Here is a 10,345-nt window from a genome sequence, read left to right as displayed (position 1 = left end):
CTCATTTTCTTCAGCTTCAACGTGAATTTGCTTATGAGCCATGTTCCGACTGATGATACTGAGATATTCCATCGTCTCTTTCCACAGAGGTAGTTGATTTGGTTCTTGTGTATTCCACCTGGTAAGGTCCGTGTGTATAAAACCAATCCCATTGCTGTCGAGTCAATTCTGACTCATAGTGACCCTATAGGACAGAGTAAAACTGCCCCATAGGGTTCTCGGGGAGCACCTGGTGGATTCAAACCGCGGACTTTTTGTTTAGCAGTTGTAGCTCTTAACCACTGCACCACCAGGATTTCCTCCATGTGTATAATAGTCGTTTATGTTGTTGGAAAATGATATTTGCAATGAAGAAGTCATTGGTCTTGCAAAATTTTATCATGTGATCTCCAGCGTCATTTCTATCACCAAGGCCATATTTTCCAACTACCAGCTCTTCTTTGTTTTCCGCTTTTCCATTCCAGTCATCAGTAATTAACACTGCATCTTGATTGCATGTTTGATCAATTTCAGCCTGCAGAAGTTAGTTCAAATCTTTTAATTTCTTAATCTTTGGCCTTAGCGGTTGTTGCATAAATATGAATAGTCATTGTTAACTAATCTTCGTAGGCGTATGGATATTATCCTATCACTGACAGTGTTGTACTTCAAGCTAGAGCTTGAAATGTCTTTTTGACAATGGACAATGAGATGCCATTCCTCTTCCGTTTGTCATTCCCGGCATAGTAGACTGTATGGTTGTCTGATTCCAAATGGTCAGTACCAGTCCATTTCAGCTCACTAATGCCTAGGATATCAATGTTTATGTGTTCCGTTTCATTTTTGATGACTTCCAGTTTTCCTAGATTCATACTTCATACCTTCCGTTTTTGGATTATTAATGGCTGCTTGCAGGTGTTTCTTCTCATTTTGAGTCAACGCCACATCAACAAATGAAGTCCCAAAAGCTTGACTCCATCTACGTGATTAAGGTCAACTCTGCTTTGAGGAGGCAGCTCTTCCCCAGACATCTTTTGAGTACCTTCCAACTTGAGGGGCTCATCTTCTGGTACTGTATCAGACAATCCTCTGCTGCTATTCATAAGGTTTTCACTGCCTAATTTTTTTCAGAAGTGGACTGCCAGGTCCTTCTTCCTAGTCTGTCTGAGTCCAGAAGCTCAGCTGAAATGTCTTCACCAAGGGTGACCCTGCTGGTATTTGTAATACCAGTGGCAAAGCTTCCAGTATCGCGTCAACGCACGAGCTACCACAGTACGACAAACTATATAATCATTTTTTAAAAAATTTATTTTGTTGCTGAGTGTATAATTATTTTTAATGGCCACATAGTGTTCAGTTGCTTGGATATGCAATAACGTAGTTAACCCTGTATTGAAGACATTTATGTTGTCTCCAGGTTAGGTTTTTTTTTTTAACCACAAATAATGCATCGATATCATTTTACATACTTTTTGTATACTTATTTCTGTATATTTATACACTTACCTAGAAGCCTATGGGAGTACCTGTTAATCCATATCCTTGATAATCCTGTGTTATCGTGTATTAACTCTTTGCTGGTGAATCTCAATGTTCTGTTGTCGTTGTTAGGTCCCGACTCATAGCAACCCTACATACAACAGAAGAAAACTGCCCGGCTCTGTGCCATCCTCACAACCGTTGTTGGGTTTGAACCCATTGTTGCAGGCACTGTGCCAGTCCATCTCGTTGAGGGTCTTCCTTTTTTTCACTGACTTTGTACTTTACCAAGCATGATGTTCAGTGTTCTAATTTGAGTTTATTTTCTTTCTACTGGGGTGAACCCTTTTCCATGTTTTGATGGGCCATTTGTGATTCATACTTGGTGAATTGCCTGTGTGTGACCTTGGCCAGTTTTTCTGCCTTATTCATACTGATTACTACAGAACGTCCTTAAACGGAGGAAGCCTGGAGCCTGTTGCGTTTTCTCCTTAAGTCCTGTATTACTCAGAAGCAAGTAGCTCATACATCACAAGCCAGCTTTTCCAGTTGATCTAGGGCAGTGATTGTCAACGGGATGATTTTGTCCCCCAGGAGACATTTGGCAATGTCTAGGGACATTTTTTTCACAACTTGGTGAAGGCTTGGGGTGCTATTGGCATCTAGAGGGTAGAGGCCAGGGATGCTGCTAAACATCCTACAGCGCACAGGACAGCCCCCCACACCAAAGAATTATCCGGCATAGAATATCGGTAGCGCCACAGAGGAGAAACCCTGTCTCAGGTCGTATATCTCCCTTCGGCTGAACAGAGGAGCTACCAGTAACCTAGTGCTGACTTTATTATTTCCCTGCACTTGCTTTCTGCTGTGCTGAAGAGCTGCTGATTAAATTACCCTGAAATTCCCACAGGACACGTGTACTTCCTTGCAGGTCTCTACCAGCCCAGCGCTGCCTCCAGGTATGGCATTGTTACTCTGCCGTGGTGTTCTTACTGCAATAACATAATCCACGAAGTGCAGAAAGCCTCTTGTCTGCAGAACGAACTGGAGGCTTGTAAACCTCTCCCCTCCCTTCCACAACAGATTTGCTCTCATCACTGCCTCGGCAGCTGTATTTTGAATGGAGTTACTTTGAGGACAGGGGGATGGAAAAAAGGTGCTAACTGATCTCAGTTAGAAAACCAGTTGTTCCATAAAGAAAATATTACATGAAACAAAAAACAAGCTTATTGCTGTCAAGTCTATTCCAAATAATGGTGACCCCATGTGTTATAGAGTAGAACTGCACTCCATAGGGTTTTCTTGGCTGTAATCTTTATGGAGGGAGCCCTGGTGGCACAGTGGTTAAACTCTTGGCTGCTAACCAAAAGATCTGAAGTTTGAACCACCAGCCGCTCTGCGGGAGAAAGATACGGCAGCCTGCTGCTGTAAAGATTACAGCCTAGAAAACTATGGGACAGTTCTACTCTGTCCTACGGGGTCGCTATGAGTTAGAATTGACTCCACGGCAACAGGTTTGGTTTTTTGGTTTAACCTTTATGGAAGCAAATCTACAGGCTTTTCTTCCGAGGTGCCTCTGGGTGAATTCAAACCGCCAACCATTAGGTTAATAGTCTAGCGAAGACCATTTGCGACACCAGGGTACTTAGGTAAATAAACCCAACAAAAATTCATTGCCGTCGAGTTGATTCTGACTCATAGCAACCCTATAGGACAAAGTGGAACTACCCCAAAGGGTTTCCAAGTATCTACTGGTGGATTTGAACTGCCAACCTTTTGGTTAGCAGCCTGAGCTCTTAACCATCGTGCCACCAGGGCTCCACTTAAGTAAATAGTAACAATAAAAAAGTTAAGAAGATAGTGGAGTTATTGGTGTTTTCTTTCCTAACACAAGTGTTTCTCATGTGGGGTGTGTTGTCTTCCAGGCTCTTTTCCTGTGAGGCTTTTTTCCCCATAGAGTCACAGTTTGACTGCAGCTTTGTGTATCAATGACCCCATTTTCATTTAGTCAGATTACTACCACACTCCTGGTCCAGTCTGCTTTCACATAAAGGGAGTTAAACAAGTGGCCCACAGCAGTCTTGCGGCCAGGTGGTGGGTGCAGCAGAGGGGTTCCGTTCACGCGGGCAGACTTGTTCGTGAATGGGACCCCGGCTGTTGTCTTTGTTCGTACAACTTTATTAAGTTCAACTCCAAAACTTTCTATAAAATGAAAGTACAGTCCCTGATAATGTAGTAAAAGAAACAAAACAACTTTCCAGTCACAGCCAATGGGTGAGATAGGTTTTCAAATACTTTAACAGAAGTTCAGTTCCCTGGTTTCTCAGGACTGCATATTTTACGGGATCGGTGGGACCAAAACATGCCGCTATTAAAAACGCATTGTTTGTAAGTGAATGTGTTCAAAGTTTTTGGTAGGGTAAATAGTTTCTTCAAATTTGTTGGAATTTTTTCATAGGTAAATTTTGTGTTCAGGGTAGAGTAAGCAAGCTTCTGGTAAGTTTGCAGTCAAATAATCCCAAAATCAAAAGTCAAAAGGGTGGAAAGTCTAAATGAGACGTCACTATTGTCACCGAAATTCAAGATTTTAGACTATGTTGGCCACGCCTTACTATTTCTGACGAGATGTGTGTGTTTTCTATCCTATAAAGGATTGGGGTGTTGTATCAAGTTTTATTGGGGGGATGTCAAGATAGAAAGAAATGTTGAATTAAATACTTCTTTGCCGCTTAGCCCTTTGTAAGTATCTGGTCAGTTGATGCTAATTTGAATGGTAAATGTGATGACATTATATATGCTTCTCTGGGTATATTTCCATACTTTGGCTGTGTGTGTGTGTGTGTGTGTGTGTGTGTGTGTAGGTAACAACAGGAAGTATGTGATAGCATCCTAATTTTATTGACTAGAACCACACAGGCATTAATGACCTTGAGTAAATTAACCTTTTCTGGCTTTGGTTCCCACGTTTGTCAAATGAGAGTGATTGCCAAGGTAGCTTACAGATTTTTAAAATTCTGGGTTTTGCATGTGGCCAAAGGCCCCATAGCTTGACCAGACCCCTCAGACCCCTTGTCTCCCAGCAGTTTGGTCCTAGGCTTTGATTCTCACGGGGTGAGTGGGACGAGCCACCTGGAGCCTGCTTTCCTCAAACCAGGGCTCTCACCCTGCACTCTTGATGATTTTGACTGCACCTAACTGCTTCTGCCTCTTCTTCTGAAATTTTTAAATAGATGCCATGTTCTTCTCAACGTATCACTGCTGCTCTGCGCCTGTGAAAACAGCTGCCGTGTTTTCCATCATGAAAACAGCTGCCTTTTGGCAGGGAAGCACAGAGCTGCTCTACATAAAAAAAAAAAATAGTTGGACCTTAATACAGTGCTAAATTACGTAGGTGTGCTTAACCCCAGCTACTCAGAGCGTCTTGGAAATCCTATTTAGGACTTACGTAGTCATTGCTCAGTAAAAGGTTTTCCTTCCACTTCTTTGTACTTACAAAGCAGAAACCATAAAACGTAGGAAATTGCAAAGAAATGAAATTGTTCCAAATTAGTTATCTTCCTGCCCCCCAAAGGTAACTACTCATTGAAGTGGTGACATAAAGCTTTGCCTGGATTTGGTAAATAACTGTGTATTTTGTATTTGTATGTAAATAAAAGTAGACTCCTGCCACACGTATAATTTGTAAAATAAACAGTTCCCGATGGGTCGATTTAATCCCATCTTAGCCAGTCCATTTGCAGAGCAGAAAATGCACAAGCTACTTATGTCTTCCTGCATCTAAATTTGAAGCCAAGAGAGAGGTTAAAGCCGTTTTACCTTTCCACACCAGTTTGGCTTTGAATTTCTGCATCCGTTTTCCTTGACTGATTATGCACAGTGGGGAGAGAAGTCTTTTTGTTACTGGCAAATAAATTACAGCCATCCCCGTCCCCCCCTCCCCCGCGACCGGAGTTGATCTACGCAGGCCAGTGCATCTTGGCGTTTCGACTCCCACTTTCCTGAGGGAGCTGAGAGAGATGGGGAAAATTCCACTCCAAGACTCTTAAGCAGGGCATTCATTTTAGTCAATCAGTAAATGCAGAAATTAAAAAAAAAAAAAGGGTCAGGGAAGGGTATATGGGTAGTCTTACTGGGTGTCTGGTGCAGTGAGAGAAATACCTAAGCTCAAAAAACTGAAAACCAAGCCCATTGCTGTGAAGTTGGTTCTAACTCATGGCGACCCATGTGATGGCAGAGTAGAACTGCTCCATAGAGTTTTCTTGGCTGTAATCTTTATGCAAACAGATCCCTGGGCCTTACTTCTGCAGTGCCACTGAGTGGGTTCGAACTGCCAATGATTAGATTACCAGCTGATTGAAAACCGCTTGCGCCACCCAGAGCCCTTTTATCTAAGCTCAAGATAGCCCACGAGTCCCCCAAAGTCAACTCTGCTCTGTCAAGGCCTGCAGTCTGTAGGACAGGCTTCCAAAAGAGCATAAAGGACCGTGGATTTTAAAGTGATCTTCAGTGCTCCAGGTGACTCATCAGTGGGCAGTGTGTAGTGCTGGAATCTTCTGTACTCTCCTCCAGAGGCTCAGCAGCCCTGAGTCTCCTTCCCTTGGGGGACTCAGTTTCTTCCGGGAGGTTTCCATTTTGGCAGCAGCTCTGAATGTGCTCTTAGAACTCAGCCTGTAGCATGCGGACCCTTCCTGGCCTTTGCCTTCAACCTGCTCCGTGCCGACTTGGAAACCGGAGATAAACACTATTGCAGGCAGCTGAGCAGGAAGGCGGATTCGTTTATTTGACACAAATAAGCTCATTGACCCCACTGAGCACCCGGAGGAACTGTGTGGTGGAGTTCAATGTGATCTTAAAACCCTCTCTTTTCACTGCAGCCTTTTCAGACCTTGAAGGACAGCAGCAGAGATAAAGGACGCTTGTGGGCACTATTTCAGGGGAAGGGATGGGGGAGAGGACTGAGGAATGGGAAGAAAAGGAATGGGAGAGGAGCACGGACACCAACAGTTGCCTGCTGTACCACTTGGTGGCACCAATTCCACAGGTTTTCTGCCCTTAGTAAGGTCCTTGTCAAAGGATTGTGGGACCTGTGTCTGTGCGGAGCTCCCCTCTTTCTAAAACAATGAAACCGTTTTTATAGCTGCAGAACCATCTGGTGGTGCTGACAATTCAGGACTCTTCCCTGGGTCCTGTCATTTTTGTAGACAGGGACTCAGGAACGTAGCCCTTGGGGAAGAAAGACAGGGGTTCCTCTGGTGCAAGGTAAGACCCAAGGCTTAAATAATCGCCTGTAGCCCATGGCCACCCCTGTTTCTCTCCCTGTCATTCACCAAGACAAAAGGTGGGATGGGCCTCAACCATTTTTATCCAGGCAAGGAAAACCAACATTTATGTAATACCTCCTGTGTGACATTCTCCACATGCAGTGACATGTTCAAACTGCACCGTCTTCTGACACAGGTTTGGTTTTTAATGGTGGTAGAGTATATATATAACAAAATCTGTCATTTTATCATTTTTAAATGTACAGTTCAGTGATGTTACATTCACCATGTTTTACAGCCATTACTATCCATTTCCAAAACTTTTCATCACCCCAAACAGAAACTCAGTATCCATTAAGCAGTAACTCCTCATTCCTCCCTCTTCCCATCTATGCATTTGCCTCCTCCAGACATTCCATATAAGTGGGATCATAGAATATTTGTCCTTTTTTGTCTGGCTTATTTCACTCAGCGTAGTGTTTTCAAGGTTCATCCATGTCATAGTATGTATCAGAACTTCATTTCTCTTGATGGCTAAATAATATTCTATTGTATGGATAACATTGTGAAAGATGGGAATTCTAGAACACATAAAGGTGTACTCATGAGGAACCTGCACATAGACCAAGAGGCAGTTGTTCAGGCAGAACAAGGGGATACTGAGTGGTTTAAAATGAAGAAAGGTGTGCATCAGGGATGTGTCCTTTCACCATGTTTATTCAATCTGTATGCTGAGCAAATAATCCAAGAAGCCAGATTATATGAAGAAAAATGGGGCATCAGGGTTGGAAGCAGGCTCGTTAACAGCTTGCCATATGCAGATGACACAACCTTGCTTGTTGAAAGTGAAGAGGACTTGAAGCACCTATTGATGAAGATCAAAGACCACAGCTGTCAGTATGGATTATACCTCAACATAAAGAAAACAAAAACCCTCACACCTGGATCAATAAGCAACATAATGATAAACAGAAAAAAGATGGACGTTATCAAGGATTTCATTTTACTTGGATCCTCAATCGACACCCATGGAAGCAGCAGTCAAGAAATCAAAAGACGCATTGCATTGGGTAAATCTGCTGCAAAGGACCTCTTCAAAGTGTTGAAGAGCAAAGATGTCACCTTGAAGACTAAGGTGCGCCTGACCCAAGCCGTGGTATTTTCAATTGCATCATAAGCATGGGAAAGCTGGACAATGAATAAGGAAGACCGAAGAAGAGTTGACGGCTTTGAATTGTGGTGTTGGCAAAGAATATTGAATATACCATGGACTGCCAAAAGAATGGACAAATCTGTCTTGGAAGAAGTACGGCCGGAATTAGATTACCAGCTGATTAAAAACCGCTTGTGCCACCCAGGGCCCTTTTATCTAAGCTCAAGACAGCCCACGTGTCCCCCAAAGTCAACTCTGCTCTGTCAAGGTCTGCAGTCTGTAGGACAGGCTTCCAAAAGAGCATAAAGGACCGTGGATTTTAAAGTGATCTTCAGTGCTCCAGGTGACTCATCAGTGGGCAGTGTGTAGTGCTGGAACCTTCTGTACTCTCCTCCAGAGGCTCAGCGGCCCCGCGTCTCCTTCCCTTGGGGGACTCAAATCTGCTGCAGAATACCTTTTTTAAAAAGTGTTCAAAAGTGAAGATGTAGCTTTGAGGACCATAAAAACTGTGTGGAGCAGTGTCTGACCTCCAACCTCACAAGGGGGAAGGAGAACCAAGATCAATAGCACAAGGCTGACTCCCACGAGGTGAATGCCAGACAAGCCTCCTCTCTCCCCCATCTTGACTAATTCTGACACCAACCGTCCCTCCCATAGCTCTCTCTACTGGGTTCGATAATTCCTTGCAGTGGCCACACACAACTCACAGATCATACTCATGATTATGGGGTTTATTAGAGAAGTAACAGTTACAGTGCAGGCTCAGGAACACTCAGGATACAGTTCTTCCATCAGGACAGCCTCTCCCCAGCTGTGCTCACAGGCACTCCTCTCCCTGGCCCTAGGCCTTTGCCCAAAGGTGCTCAGCTTTCTCTCTCTGTTGGCTGGGAAGTCCACCCGCTGTCTCCTGCTGCCGGGTCTCTGCTGCTGGGTGTCTCTTGCCACTGCATCTCACGGTCTTCGGGGTTACACCTTTCTTTCTCTCTCTCCCTCTTGGACAGCTGCTTCCAGGAGCTTCTCAGTGCAGGGATCCCAGGTCCAAAGGATGTGCTCTCTGCTCTTAGCTGTTCTTCCTTGGTGGTGGTAGGATCATCCTATATGCTCTTTTTTTTTTTTTTTTTTAATAATTTTTATTGTGCTTTAAGTGAAAGTTCATAAATCAAGTCAGTCTCTCACATATAAACTTATATACACCTTACTACATACTCCCATTTACTCTCCCCCTAATGAGTTGGCCCGCTCCCTCCTTCCAGTCTCTCCTTTCGTGACCGTTTTGCCAGTTTCTAAACCTCTCTACCCCCCATCTCCCCTCTAGACAGGAGATGGCAACACAGTCTCAAGTGTCCACCTGATACAAGTAGCTCACCCCTCACCAGCATCTCTCTCCAACCCATTGTCCAGTCCAATCCATGTCTGATGAGTTGTCTTTGGGAATGGTTCGTGTCCTGGGCCAACAGAAGGTTTGGGGACCGTGACCGCCGGGATTCTTCTAGTCTCAGTCAGACCATTAAGTCTGATCTTTTTATGGGAATTTGGGGTCTGCATCCCACTGTTCTCCTGCTCCCTCAGGGATTCTCTGTTGTGCTCCCTATATGCTCTTTTTTAATGCAAAACTGACCAGTCCCCTTGGTGAACCACAATTGCCCTATCATACATCCCTCCCCCCCATCACCTGTGTGGGAACTCAAGATCATGGCTAGAAAGATAACACATAAAAGTAATTAATCCACTGCGAAGACCAAGGTGTGCTTGATTCAAGCCATGGTATTTTCAATCACATCATATGCATGTGAAAGCTGGACAATGAATAAGGAAGACCGAAGAAGAGTTGACGCCTTTGAATTGTGGTGTTGGCAAAGAATACTGAATATACCATGGACTGCCAAAAGAATGAACAAATCTGTCTTGGAAGTAGTGTGGCCAGAATGCTCCTTAGAGGCAAGGATGGCAAGACTGCGTCTTACATACTTTGGACATGTCAGGAGGGATCAGTCCCTGGAGAAGGACATCATGCTTGGCAAAGTACAGGGTCAGCGAAAAGAGGAAGACCCTCAACGAGGTGGAATGACACAGTGGCTGCAACAATGAGCTCAACCATAACAACGATTGTAAGGATGGCTCAGGACCGGGCAGTGTTTTGTTCCGTTGTGCATAGGGTCGCTATGAGTCCGAACCGACTCAACAGCATCTAACAACAACAACATGGTAACTCTAATTTTTTGAGGAACCACCAAACTGTTTTCCAAAGCTGCTGCACCATTTACGTACCCAGCAGCAACATGCAAAAACCAAAAAACCAAACCCGTTGCCGCTGAGTCAATTCTGACTCATAGCGACCATGTAGGACAGGGTAGAACTGCCCCATAGAGTTTCCAAAGAGTGCCTGGTGGATTCAAACTGCTGACCTTTTGATTAGCAGCCATAGTTCTTAACCACTATGCCACCAGGGCTTCCAGCAACATGTGAGGGCTCC

Source organism: Elephas maximus, chromosome 22 (assembly GCF_024166365.1).
Source record: "Elephas maximus indicus isolate mEleMax1 chromosome 22, mEleMax1 primary haplotype, whole genome shotgun sequence".
NCBI lineage: Eukaryota > Metazoa > Chordata > Mammalia > Proboscidea > Elephantidae > Elephas > Elephas maximus.
The sequence above is the reverse complement of the archived record's forward strand: the minus strand, read 5'-3'. Positions refer to the sequence as shown.